We start from the raw sequence: 15,630 nt of genomic DNA, 5'->3' as shown, positions 1-15,630 counted from the left end.
TTATTTTAAAGTGTGTGGTTTTCGAAAAATTTCGCGTCGATAAAATTCAGTGCATAATCTAAATTCCTGGGAATTCTCCCTAAAGGATTACCGCCACCCTGCTGGCGCAACGAGCGCACCGAAGGAACGAACTGGTTTTCAGTTGAAATCAGGTGAGTTACTGTGCTTTTTTTGTAGTAAAAGAAGATGTTTTAAATAATTTTTTGTAATAAAGTAAACGCATATGACCACGTAACTAAATAACTTGATGAACACGCCGACGTGAATAGTGCACATATTTGTAGAAATTTTTTTTATTAGCTTTCCTTTATATTTGATGAGAAACATATTTTTAATATTTCAGATACCCGAGGCAGCCATGGGCCGCGACAAGTACAAAGAATAAACAAAAAATAAAAGCTAACAGCAACTACAATAATTACCACAACGAGTAACAACAAAAATTCACGACAACACAGTTTCACATTATCAAAAGGATCCACATAACCTGGCACGAAATCCCACAACAACAACAGCAACTGAACTAAAGGGTTGGGAATTGGAGGAGCTGCATTTGTGTTTTTTTGCGTCCACTCAAGGATCAACAAAACCAAAAAAAAAAGGTATTTCTTCTGGGGCAATAAATACAATAACCAACAAACAAAACAATATTCGGCGGAACAAGAATACAACGAGTAGTCACCAATACACACGCACATACACCAAGGTAAAACAAAAACCGAAACTAACACTACACACATTATCCACGAACACGTACACACACACGCTACAAGGCAACAATTTTGGCAACACACACAATCTAGCAACATCGTACACGGCGGTAGGCAACACGCCACAAGAAACCTCAGTAGTTAAACATCTACCACACAGAATAACTTATCCACGCAACACCACTCACCAGAAGCATCCACCACGAAAGAGATCGTTAGCAACATCCACTAAGTGAGCGACCGGGAGAGTCGCTATCGTCACTTGCTCACGGCTACACATTTCCACCACACTGATATGAACTATTAAGGTACACCTGGGATTCAAGGGGTTGTGTAGCGCAATATATAGCTTCTCCAACCCAATTGTCAACCTCACCTTCGAGCGGCGAATCCCGTTTCACTAACAGACGAGGCTCTGGCGACCCCAAGCTCCCCATGGAACTTGGGGGTGGGGAGGGAGGGATGGCCTGAAGGTTCAATGTGGCCATATAAATCGTTCCCGAGATGGTCGGGCCAGCACCTTAATGGCGCTGTGTTACCGGAGCGTATCGGATCTGTATCCGACAAAGGACCATCACATCGATAATACTCCCCAAAGCCTTCGGGGAGTAACCTAATCGCTACAACAACAACAACAACATTAAGGTACACCTGGAAAAACCACACATTTTTTTTTTAAATTCCTATTTGATTTATTTTATGTGAAAATTATGAAAATGAAATGAAATGAAATTTTGCTTGAAATTTACGTAATAAGCGTAGTCGTAAGTTCACCATTTTTTTTATATAATTTGCAAAATTTATTTGCTTTGAGTTTTTCTTATTTCGTTCCTTTATTTTTTTGTCATTTGCTTATTATTTCATTTGCCATTTCTACTTGCACAAGCATATTCATTTGCGGTCACTCTTGTGCAAAAGCACCTAAGTTCACTTAAGAAAAAAAAATTTTTTCTTTTTGAGCTTTTTATTTATTTTTTTTGAGATATCTTTCTCATTGGGTAAAAATAATTTTTTTTTTTTCAGATATTAATTTGAAGGGAAAAGTAAAATTTGGCGCCTAATTAAGTTGCCACCACTTTTATTAGTTTTTAAATTAATTTTAATTCAAATTTCCTTTCACTTTGCCACTATTGGTTTTGACCTTTAATTCAACTAAAGGCATTTTATTTAGTTTCATTAAATTATTTACCAAAAAAAAATAAGGAAAAAAACTATAAATTTCTTTGTTAATATTTGTTTTACCTGATTTTTCATATCAGAACTACACATTTTTACTTTCACTTTTATTGTTTTTTTTTTTTTTTCACGGAAACAATCAAATCCGCGCGGCCGAATAAAAACATTAAAACCAAAAAGGTATAGAAGAGTAAAAACATCAAGAACTTAAACTTTCCTTGATTTTAGTTACTCGGTCATTGCCCTATTAGCGGAATACCCTGTATGTATTATTGTTGTACCTTTTCTTTAATCTCCACTTTCAGCTTCATACGCCGTCTTTGGTACCAAACTCTGGTGACAAAAGCGAGGTGAGCGCACGCTAAGGTAAACACATATACATACCACATTTACATATATTTAAATTTTGTTAGTCAAGTGTACAAACGTGTGTACATATTTAAGTGAAGTAGATTTTTGTGCATATGCTTGGGTAAAGGAACATTAGGCTAGGTCAGATTTTTGAAAACATAAATAAACAAATTTTTTGATTTAAATTCTTAATTTCGTACGCATAATTTTACCTTTTACTTTTAAATATAATAATTTGAAATAACTTTTATAGATGTATGTAGGTCGTCGGGTCAATAATTTTTTTGAGATAATTGAACTTAGCTCCTTGCAATAGCCATAATAATTACAGTGTAAATTATGTGAGATTTTAACTTAGATATTATTATTTACCATCGTAAGAATTTTGATGAATTGTTAATAATAAAGAAATTGTACATTTTTTGCGAAAATTTCCAGATTTATTAATATTTTATGGGTTGAAGTTTTTTTCTAGGCGAAACATAAATAATATGTCAGGGTAAAGTCTTTTCCTTTGTTGGTGTGGGTGTTGCCTTGTGGCAAGATGTAAGGTGAGTTGAGGCGGTCGAGGGAGTGAGGGACATGGACTGATGACTTAGTGACGGACACTTGTCAGGAAAAAAGGGAACTCTACTCGGGAAGCGGAGCCATAATAGAGCTCGAAGCAAGCAAGGTTCCTAAATATTTAGGGGAATTCCTTCATCATGTAGGGCAATTAGTCCATTACAACCGGCCGGATTATGCACGGTATCGTCGTATATTCGAACGAGAGTTTCAACAGCTTGGATAATAATTAACTGAGTTGCGTTTGGATAACAATGAAATAGTACGTGGTTGTGTGCGAGTAAAAGAGGAAATTGAAAACAAAAATTATATATTTGAAATGAATAGACATAACGGCAATGCAGCATGGAATAATATGAAGAATATGTCAGTGGGAACGCCATTCCATGAGCGCACACTCTCCAATCGGGTGTCGCCCAAAAACCTAAGGTCCAAATCTGACAAAATCTCTATGAAGAAGAAAAAGTTTTTATGGGCTGAAGTTTTGTCACAGGATTCTGACCAAATTGCACGCGAACGTGCAGAAAAAGAATTTGACCATGAAGAGGAACTGAGTGAAGTTCAACAACCAGTGGTTCGTAGATATGAAGGTAATCCAACATACGCTATACTTTAAATACAACAGCGCCTAAAAATGAGCGGGCGACTTGGCGATGATAATAGCACACAACATGAGAATGATGACAAACAATCCGATGAAGATGGGTTGGAAATTAATGAAGATGAAGACGAAAAAGAGGTTAAATGCGATATTTTTACATATTAATAGTTTGATGTAATTTAGAAAAAACGACCTTTTTACAGGAGGACATGGAAGTTGATGGCACAGATGAAATGCAAGACAATGAAGAAGAATCTGATGAAGACAACGAACATGAGGGCAACGACGGCGATCATGAAGACGACGCAGAGACCGGACATAAATGGTAGACTTAAAAATTTATTCTAATTAATTACTCTAAGCTTTTTTTTCTCTTTATTAAAAAAATATTCAACAATGGCGTAAAGTTTGCAACAATTTTTAAAGCAATTTAATTGCAACGAATTTGTCACTAATTTTATACCAAAGTTTATAAATTAGATGTATAACAAGAAAATATCTTGAATATAAATAATTGCTGATGAATTTAACTTACAGTACCAATAGCATCAACTAAATCGTCCTTATAAATATTGTAATCACATAATTCAAAACAAAAAATTTCTATGAGTACCTACGTTTATTATTGCAAAATCTCGAAGAAAGAAAATTGCATGAAGTACCCTCAATATAAAATTATTCCACTGAATGTATATATCGCATTTTAAACTAAAAAATGTGAAAACTTAAAAAAAATTAAATCGGTATTTAAGTGTAAATCGATCCATGAAAGCATCGTAAAATAACTTATGTTTTTTTGATAGTTAACGTTATCGTTTAGCCTGTTTTGTTAAGAATTTTGTTATTTTTGTATTATAAATCAACATTCAACACAAAGCTTCTCGGATTATGAGTTGCAATACTTTTTGGTGTAGGTTGCTATATGTAAAATTACATATTTTTGTACACAGTTCTAAAATGTAAAGGAAAACAATTTATATTTGTCTATTAATTAATTATTAACAAGATATTGTTATATTAATGATATAGAGAAACGCCAACATGAATGCAAGTGGTTTCAAACCTCTGGTAGGCAATTTACCACTTAAACTGTCAGAAAAATGTTAAATTGTTCACTTTATGTAAAAAAATTTTGAAAGTTGCAATTTAAGTTCTGAAAGCTCGGAAATTTCAATTGAAGTTCAAAAAATTACAATTGAAGTTCACAATTTTCAATAGAAGTTCAGCAAATTATATTCGAAGGTCAGGAATTTCAACTGCAGTTCACAAATTACAACTGAAGTTCAGACAATTACAATTTAAGTTCAATTATAATTTCCTGAACTACAAACAGATATTCTGAACTTCAATTTTAATTTTCTGAATTACAAATAGATATTCTCAGCTTGAATTAAAATTTTCTGAACTTGAATTGAAATTCTTGAACTTCAATTGTAACTTTCGAACCTCAATTGCAGCTTTCTGAACTAAAATAAAAAAAAGTAAGTATTAAAATTGGCGAATTACAAGTGAACTTACTCAAATTGCGAATTGCCTACTCGCGATTTGATGGTTTACTGCAACCAATAGCTCTGTTAGTTCTTCGCTTTTCTTTTCTGTATCATTAATTAATTTATTTAAGTTTCCCTTAACTTTTTATGCATACAATCGCATACAATAAAATGTGAATGTAAGAACAGTACAGCACTATAGTTTGTTTACATTTCGATAACCTAATACCGTATATGTGTGAGCAGTATGGACATTCACATAAATAGGTATGACGGAATGGACTGGTCACAAAACTTGACCCTGCCCTGTACAAATGCTACTTAACGATTTACGTGTTCGACCGACACAGATTTTAGTCATTTTACTAACTAATTTACGGGTACATTTTTGCTGGAATATTGTTACCAAAAAGAGTATAAATACAATAAGAGCCGTCACTCGTTATTTTTTTGGCATTTACTCGATGTATACTGAGAGGTAGTCGCTACTTTTTTTTGGGCGAGATGTTTATAAATGTCTTCTATACATTTTCGTGGGGTATTTGTGTTTATTTTTCGACTGTATTTAATTAACTTATTTAATTCGCTTTCCAAAAATCACAGTTGCACAAGGGCGTGGATAAAAGCGAGACAATTAAAAATGTCCCTCTCATAAAACATTCGGCATCAATTTTTTCAATTTCCAGCGAGATACTCGAAACAAAATAACGAGTGACGGCTCTTATTGTATATATCCTCTTTGTTGTTACCACGCAGAATATGTATCAGGAGCGCAAAATTTCTAGAAAGTGACTGTGAAAAAATTTCAAATGAAATATTCGGTTAATGGTAACCGATTATGTGCCAAAAGTCGACTAGTCGCAGCAAAGCGAGTAGTCGGTTAATCGCTGCTAGACGGTTAACCGAATATCTATATTCGGTTAAAAACCGTGCAACGGTTACAACCGGTTAGTCGGTTAACCGACTAGGCGAATAAGTCGACTTTTATCAAGAGCCCTATTAGGCACCCTATGCCGTTTCCCTCACTTCTGCTCGCCGACAACAGCGACCCAGCAAAAATGTACCCCTAAATTGACTAGTAAAATGCATATAGGTAATACCTCTCTATCGCTACTATTGAACTGTGCAGCCAGTCAAACATTATAGTACAGATATACAACGAGAGAAGGAGACAAAATCTCAAGGCTGTTGTTTGATTTTTGTAAAAAAGGGCTTAAATATATGTATATTTCAACAAACCGTCTTGCTTCTATCAATACTGTACATTCGGCTTTTTCGTTCTCCAAATGAAAAAGTAAGCTTTCGTTTTCCATTAGTATTATAAAATTTTTATTGCTTTCAGAACTCCGCAGAATAGCGTTACCGATTTGTGCTGAGTGCGCAGATATACGTATGTAAATGAGCCCTTAGCCTCGTTTCTTTTTTGAAAGGAAAAAAGCGCGGACGAAAAGAGTATTGTTTACTTCATCAAAAATTTACTTCGTTAAAAAACTCAAAATAAGTAAAATTTTGAAAACGTTTATATTTCGTTTGTTCAAGATAATTCACTTTCAATTTTTTTTAAAAATGTTTAAAGAAATGCTTGTAGGGATGTATGTATAAGTATATTTTTATACATGTATATTTGAATTTTTTTCATTTCAAAAATATGAATTCTTCGCCTTGTTTTTTTTTTACTATTTATGTAAATAATGTACTTTTTATGGCTGCAACCCATGTTTAAATAATAAATACATCAAGCCATGTATTGTATTTGCTGGCCTTTTCATTGTTTAATCGACTAAACTGAGATTTTATAACAATTAGTATGTAGAAGTTGAGTAAAGGGGATAGTGACCCGTTGAACCCTTTTAATACTTTTTTTATACACGCTACTACAATTCACTAACACTAACCAAGCCCGCGCATGCGCAGAACATACATTTGCACAGTTTCAGCAAATAATGATTGACAGAAAATTTGCACATTAGGAAGATAGGAACCCAGCAAAAATGTGCCCGTAAATTGATTAGGAAAATGACTATAAGCTGTGTCGATGGAACACGTAAATCGTTAAGTAGCATTTGTACAGAGCAGGGGCACTTTTGTGACCAGTCCATTCCGTCGTACCTATTTATGTGATTGCCCATGCTGCTCACACATATACGATATTAGGTTATCGAAATGTAAACAAACTATAGTGCTATACTGTTCTTACATTCACGTTATGGCAGTAATTTTTTAAGTTATATACCTGTAACTTTACGAGTATTTTTACAGTATTTTTACCTTAATATGACCACCTTTTCACTAGTATTTTGACCCTTTTTTTTATACTGCTATATAAATAAAATATTTCTTTAATTCAAATCTATTAACATTTCTTTTATTAAACATTTTTATAATATATTACATTATTTATAATAGTTGTAAATTATTAACTATAAGTCTTAAGGAAGGAATAGTTTTTCAGTTGGTGACCCATAAATACAAATTTCATTGTATGCGATTGTATGCATACAAAGTTAAGGGAAACTTAAATAAATTAATTAATGATATAGAAAACAAGAGAGAAGAACTAACAGAACTATTGGTTGCAGTAAACCATCAGATCGTGAGTAGGCAATTCCCAATTTGGGTAAGTTGATTTGTAATTCGCCAATTTTAATGCTATACCTTTTTTATTTTAGTTCAGAAAGCTGCAATTGAGGTTCGAAAGTTACAATTGAAGTTCAAAAATTTCAATTCAAGTTCAGAAAATTTAAATTCAAGCTCAGAATTTCTATTTGTAGTTCAGAAAATTAAAATTGAAGTTCAGAATTTCTGTTTGTAGTTCAGAAAATTATAATTGAACTTAGATTGTAATTTTCTGAACTTCAGTTGTAATTTGCTGAACTGCAGTTGAAATTCCTGACCTTCAATTATAATTTACTGAACTTCTATTGAAAATTGTGAATTTCAATTGTAATTTTTTGAACTTCAATTGAAATTCCCGAGCTTTCAGAATTTCAATTGCAACTTTCAAATTTTTTTTTATATAAAATGAACAATTTAAAATTTTTCTGACAGTTAAAGTGGTGAATTGCCTACCAGAGGTTTGAAACCACTTGCATTCGTGTTGGTGCTTCTCTATATCATTAATATAACAATATCTTTTTAATAATTTCATTAATAGACAAATATAAATTGGTTTCCTTTACATTTTAGAACTGTGTACAAAAATATGTAATTTTACATATCGCAACCTAAACTAAAAAGTATTTCAACTCATAATCAGAGTAACTTTGTGTTGATTGTTGATTTATACCACGAAAATAACAAAATTGGGAACAAAACCAGGCTAAACGATAACGTTAACTACCACAAAAAAAAGTTATTTCACGATGCTTTCATGGATCGATTTACACTTAAATACCGATTTAAAATTTTTTTAAGTTTTCACATTTTTTAGTTTAAAATTCGATATATACATTCAGTGGAATAATTTTAGATTGAGGGCACTTCATGCAATTTTCTTTCTTCGTGATTTTGCAATAATAAACGTAGGTACTCATAGTAATTTTTTGTTTTAAATTATGTGATTACAATATTTATAAGGACCATTTAGTTGATGGTATTGGTACTATCAGTTAAATTCATCGGCAATTACTCATATTCTAAATATTTTTTTGTTATACATCTCTTCAAGGTATGTTTGAGCTCTAGGCCAATATATACATATGTTTATTAAAATACAGCAAATGTGTTTAAACAATGTATATATATTTGTCAAATGGTTTGTCTTGCCAATATTTCGACTTCAATCTTAAGATATCTTCAGGAACTTACGACCAGGTGCAGTCATAAGTTCCTGAAGATGACTTCAGATTGAAGTCGAAATATTGGCAAGACAAACCATTCGACAAATATATATACATTGTTTAAACACATTTGCTGTATTTTAATAAACATATGTATATTTTGGACTAGAGCTCAAACATACCTTGAATATACATATTAATTAAAAGGCCGGAATACAAGAAATTAGTTATACATCTCTTTTATAAATTTTGGTTAAAAATTATTGACAAATTCATTGCAATTAAATTGCTTTAAAAGTTTTTGCAAACTTTGTGCTATTGTTGAAAATTTTTTTTCCAATTAGAGCATGAAAAGCTTAGAATACGAACGTAGGAAAAAGCTAAGAATTATTAGATTCCTAGATACTTTTTAACAAAGATTATTTCAGTGTGTGTTGTTCGTTTGTTGTACAAATTCGTTGCATATTAATTTTCAGATCAAGAATACTCAAAGGTGTCGTGGCATCGTCTTGTTGGTCAATCGCGCGCCGCAATATCCATTGATGGGAATTGACATTCGTTATAAAGGCACGGTCCTGCGCAAACACATCGCCAACCTGTGTTGGCAAAAGATATGCTAAACTGTAGAGGAAGAAACATTTTTAAAATTTAATGAAATCAAAATTATAGTTCTGCTAAAAAGGGGTAAAGTATTGTATTTTAAAGTATAACAAAGTCTCAGCGGCCTTGTCCTGGTGAAAACTGAGTTTGAATAGGTCTCATTCTTCATTCTCGAAACATTTACAAAGGTACCTCGTAAGATATTAAAAATCCTCAACGCTTTTTGCAATAACTTCAAAAAAACTCACATTCAAACCGGTGTCCTATCCCTACTTCTGTTTAACTTCTACATATCAATAGCTTTCTTCACCACCAGAAGGAGTCACTATTGTTTCCTACACCATATGCTCGCCAAGCCTAAAGATTAGCCACTGGAAGAAGCTACAGGCCTGTCAAAATACTGCCCTCAGAACCGCCACGGGTTGTCTTCTTATGTCCCCAAAACACCATCTACATAATGAGGCGAGAGTACTCCAATAAGTGAAAGAAATGAAATGCTAACCGAACAGTTTCTGTTGAATACCCAGGAACCTGGGCATCCCAACAGACATCTGATTGATGAGCCAACACCGCCCAGGGTCTTAAGGAGTCACCTCCGTAAGCACTATGAGGAAATACGGCACCTGAGAACTCAGCCGTATGAAGCAAGAAAATACCCCAGCGGGTTAGGGGGTCAGAATATTCCCGCGGTAGGTGTGCCCGGCGTAAGAGGCGACTAAAATACCAGATTCAAGGGGCTGTGTAGCGCAACCCTTCAGGTTGCCAGCGCAATATATAGCGTCTCCAAACCCAATTGTCAACCTCACCTATCCGTGGCAAATCCTGTTCCACTAACAGACGAGGCTCTGGCGACCCCAAGCTCCTCATGGAACTTGGGGGTGGGGAGGGAGGATTGGCCATATAAATCGTTCCCGAGATGGTCGGCAGCACCTTAGCGGTGCTGTGGTACCGGATCTGTATCCGGCAAAGGACCATTACATCGATAACACTCCCCAAAGCCTTCGGGGAGCAACCTTATCGCTACAACAACAACAACAACAAGCAAGAAAATACAAGCAGGTCCTTGGTGAACTCCATAAACAGGCGTCGGGGCTCTATGTCAGGAATTGCCCGGTGAATCCAGTACTCAAAGAACAATACCTTAAACTTGCAGAACAGAAACGCACGCTCCCTAGGGAAACGCGAGTCACTCTAGCCCAACTTCGATTTGGATACTGTAACAGGTTAAACACTTACCTATCCAGAATCAACCCCTACATACAAAATGTCCCTGCTTGCAATGTGTCCCCACATGACACCAACCATCTCTCCAATTGTAATGTGGAACCAACTCCTCTAACACCCCTCTCTTTATGGTCCACCCCTGTTGAAACAGCAAGTTTCCTCGGACTACCGTTGGAGGACATTGATGACAATTTGTGATTGGTGAGACCTATTGGATGGGGCGAAGCACTGCTACAACAACATCAGAAGACACTCGAAGACGATGCCTCAAAACTAACAACCAAAAGCATTAATTATCATTTCACTGACACAAATTTTATCGTTTTTTCTTCCGTAGTTGGACACAATCTTTTCATAATATTACTTAACAATTTAAGATTAGAAATTTTTTTCAAGTTGTATTTGGACTTACCAGCAACAATAGAATCATGTTTAATTGTACGCTGCACAGTCATTGTACCATCATGTAACGAAGCTCAGTTTCTTCCAAAAATTGTTCGGCATTGCCACGTAAAATCAATGTACATGTTCTAGCATTAAAGCAACCTTTAAATAATTATAAACTATAAAAATAAAATTAATGTCAAACCCACTATCAAACCTTGGAAAATGTTGAAATGTTCACCAACTACTTGCCGTTCTTCAAAGTAATCACATTGACCCAAAACACCTGAATTAATATCATTAGCTGTAGTCATAAAAGCACCACCACAAGCTTTCATTGTACGTTTCAAATCTTCTTCTGGTACACTAACAGAACATTTCACGATCTGCAAAATACTCTGTACCAACATCACCAATTGGTAGTTTAGATAACACAACATTGGCGTCGTACTTGGCTAGTTTATTGTACAGAATACGCCATTCAGCATCAACAATTTTCTGATACTCTTGAACATTATCACTACCTACTTCAGCATTGTCACGCTCAGCCTTGAATTCCAATTCTATATTTAAAATTGCGATTTTATCTTTTTTGTATGACGTTGGATCCACCAAAGAAAAGTACAGCGTCCACAACCATTTTAGAAAAGAAATCTTTTTGTTGATGAATAAGTTTGGAGGACATTGGTGTGGCAGCGCACTTTTCCAATAAGGCACGTTGATTGGCGCTTCGACATGTTCAGCCATGTCATATTTTGGTCATGCATAATTGTAATGCTTTGCGTATAGCTTTAATGATGGTACGTGCATGCAACCCTTCCTCCAAATATGGCTTAACTTGTTTTAAGATTTCCATTGCTTAACGTACTACTGAAGTGGTGCCATCGCCGACCTGATAAGAGAAACACTTTTATTCTACACATTCTAATATAACAAAAAACTTGCCTCAGCATTTTGAGATTTGGCGATGTCGACTAGAGTTTTACGGCTGGATGCACAATATCCAATAATTTCATAATGGTTGCCCCATCATTTTAAATTGTCGCCCTACCACTGGAATCAAAAATATCCTTGTCCATACTGCGTGAACCCAGTGTAGTGCATTGATGTTGATATGAGTTGAGGGTAATAGTCTAGGTGATGCACAAATTTTTTTGGGGCTACTAACACAACAACAACCACATGAAAATCGCCAACTTCAACTGCAAATATCTCCGGACATAGACAAGATTTTTCTTTTCCGCCTTCGGATTATTGTTCTCGAGATTAATACGCGTCTTTTGACATTTCTCTCGATATTTTTTTGACGCGTATTAGCAGTCGACCCCTCAACTGGACTATTACCGAATTGCGGTTCTACTTTGAGAGCTATCGGTATCCAAATAGTTTTTACACAAAAACTCATGTACCCAATACAAGTTCAGGACGTTCATATTTATCGACACGCTGTCCGGTGTGGCCCAAATGTTGGAAATATTCAGTTGGCACTGTTGAGAAAAAATATGTATCAATGAACACAAGTAAAAGTGAAATATTTTTTTTACCATCTGTTGTTACTTTACACATTAGACATTGGAAACGACGACCAGTATCTACAAATTACATTTTAGCCTTGCAAACGATTACATCTAATTGGACCAATTTCACCAAAATTTACAATGGGTGGCTCATATTCACCCTCAACCGTGCGTGCCATTGGTGAGATGGTAAGTGTAAAGGACAAAGCTGTTGTTTTTAATAAATCAGCTGTTGCAGTTATGCAGTACAAAAAGGCCTACAAACGAGAAAAATCAATGTAATTGGCAAAGAAAGAATTAATTTCGAATATCAATACCTAACGCAACGTGGCGAGGAGTTACTCTGATCTTTTACCACATATTTTGTGGTCACTAATGGTGGTAATAAACCCTGTTCATTAGTAATAAAAGCACCACCAGCGCTATTTTGATTTTCAACGATAACGCTTATCGAATTAGGCATCTGATCGGGATCTAAACAGCGTTGGGCTACTGTTGCGGCTGTTGATAAATACCAGTACCAGGTGCAGGTGGTTGCTAAAGAAAATAATACAAAAATAATCATCAGTAATATTTGAAATATATTAGTTGTATTAGCATACATTATAACCATGACGTCCGGGTATTGGGGGTTGACCCGGCATGGGTGGCTGACCGGGCATTGGCGCCTGTCCAGGTTGTGTTTCTGGCATCATTTGACCCATGTAACCACCTGGTGCACTTGGTTGTTGTAGAGGATAGCCTGGATGTTGAGGTTGTGGAGGACAACCAGGTGGACCAGGTTGTAGTGGATAGCCCGACTGTTGTGGCATTGGCAGATAGGTTATTGCCGCTGCTGTCGTGGCATTGCATTAAAAATGGCTTTTCGTTTGAACTCCGGAAATAGTTTTCACAACAGTGGACTTACCTTGTCCAATCCTGCCAATATTGATTGTTGCCGGACGCGAAATTACCTCTGGCGATAATGGGGGCAAATTTTCGATATCCTGTAAATAATAGTTTTTTATTAATTCAATTATATTAAAGCAAATCCTACAATATAACAGATTGAACGATGCAAATTTTGAAGCACCAGTAATGAAAATGAATGAATGGATGTGTAGCGATATGGGAAAATGATGTTAGATTTCCCAGAAAATATCTTTTCACATATCGCATTAAACCTTACTTGATTTTGGTTCCTTTGTGGAAAATATAAATGTATTATTAACATAAAATGCAAATACCGTAGCGCACACAACACTTAATTTAAATTTAGTTTTTTTATTATATCCGAAATTATTTGTAAATATATTTTTATTACCCTGCTGTTGCTGCGCTTGTGGTTTCAAGCTGAAAACAACAAATGGCGGATTCGCAGAAAATTTTTTTGACGTATTTGAGGGTACATAGCATGTAAGAAAAGGCAAGCATATATGGATCGGACATTTCAAATAGGCCATCTCATTCTTTCATACTAACAATTGTGGAACAATGTGGGATATTTTGTTGTTGGTCACCATTTTCAGTCACTAGATTTTTGCTCGGAAGGTATTGATATAGAAGTATTATATATATGGTAAAATGACTAAAATCTGTGTCGATGGAACACGTAAGTCGTTAAGTAGCATTTGTACAGGGCGTCGGGCACTTTTGTGACCAGTCTATTCCCTCGTACCTATTTATGTGATTGTCCATACTGCTCACATATATACGGTATTAGGTTATCGAAATGTAAATAAACTATAGTGCTCTACTGTTCTAACATTCACGTTAACTGTCAAATGGCCGTCATTTTTTAAGTTATATACTTTTAACTTTACGAGTATTTTTACAGTATTTTTTACGTTAATATGACCGCCCTTTGACTAGTATTACGACCGTTTTTTTACTTGGATTATATCTGAAATTGCTATATAAATAAAATGCTTCTTTAATTCAAATCCATTTACATTTCTTTTATTCAACATTTTTATAATATATTAGATTATTTATAATAGTTGTAAATTATTAACTATAAGTCATAAGCAAGGAATAGTTTTTCAGTCTTGTTGGTGAGCCATAAATACAAATTTTATTGTATGCGATTGTATGCTTACAAAGTTAAGGGAAACTCAAATAAATTAATTAATGATATAGAAAACAAAAGAGAAGAACTAACAGAACTATTGGTTGCAGTAAACCATCAAATCGCGAGTAGGCAATTCACAATTTGAGTAAGTTGACTTGTAATTCGCCCATTTTAATACTATACCTTTTTTATTTTAGTTCAGAAATCTGCAATTGAGGTTCGAAAGTTACAATTGAAGTTCAAAAATTTTAATTCAAGTTCAGAAAATTTAAATTCAAACACAAAATATCTATTTGTAGTTCAGAAATTTAAAATTGTAGTTCAGAATTTCTGTTTGTAGTTCAGAAAATTATAATTGAACTTAAATTGTAATTTTATGAACTCCAGTTGTAATTTGCTGAACTGCAGTTGAAATTCCTGACCTTCAATTATAATTTACTGAACTTCTATTGAAAATTGTGAACTTCAGTTGTAATTTTTTGAACTTCAATTGAAATTCCCGAGCTTTCAGAACTTCAATTGCAACTTTCAAATTGTTTTTGCATAAAATGAACAATTTAACCTTTTTTCTGACAGTTAAAGTGGTGAAGAAGCTTTGTGTTGAATGTTGATTTATACTACAAAAATAACAAAATTCTTAACAAAACCAGGCTAAACGATAACATTAACTACCAAAAAAACATAAGTTATTTTACGATGCTTTCACGGATCGATTTACACTTAAATACCGATTTAATTTTCTTTAAGTTTTCACATTTTTTAGTTTACAATAATTTTACATTGAGGGTAATTTATGCTATTTTCTTTTTTTCGTAATTTTGCAATAATATACGTAGGTACTCATAGTAATATTTTGTTTTAAATTATGTGATTACAATATTTATAAGGACCATTTAGTTGATGGTATTGGTACTGTCAGTTAAATTCATCAGCAAATATTTATATTCAAAATATTTTTTTGTTATACATCTAGTTTATAAAGTTTGGTTAAAAATTATTGACAAATTCGTTGCGATTGAATTGCTTTAAAAATCTTTGCAAACTTTATGCGATTGTTGAATATTTTTTTTTTAATTAGAGATGAAAAGCTTAGAATAGGAACGTAGGAAAAAGCATAGAATTATAAGATTCTTAGACAATTTTTAACCAAGATTATTTCAGTGTTGTTGTTTATTTGTTGTACA

The 15,630-nt window shown here is 34.1% G+C and overlaps 1 pseudogene; it reads right to left on the bottom strand.

Moving 5' to 3' along the window:
• Nucleotides 1-4,782: 4,782 nt before the first annotated feature.
• LOC137254233 (T-complex protein 1 subunit eta-like) lies at nt 4,783-12,312 on the bottom strand (annotated as a pseudogene).
• Nucleotides 12,313-15,630: the final 3,318 nt, after the last annotated feature.

The sequence above is a fragment of the Eurosta solidaginis genome, chromosome 5, assembly GCF_040869045.1.
Source record: "Eurosta solidaginis isolate ZX-2024a chromosome 5, ASM4086904v1, whole genome shotgun sequence".
Lineage (NCBI taxonomy): Eukaryota > Metazoa > Arthropoda > Insecta > Diptera > Tephritidae > Eurosta > Eurosta solidaginis.
Note: the sequence above shows the minus strand (reverse complement) of the source record. Positions and strands in the feature narration are given on the sequence as shown.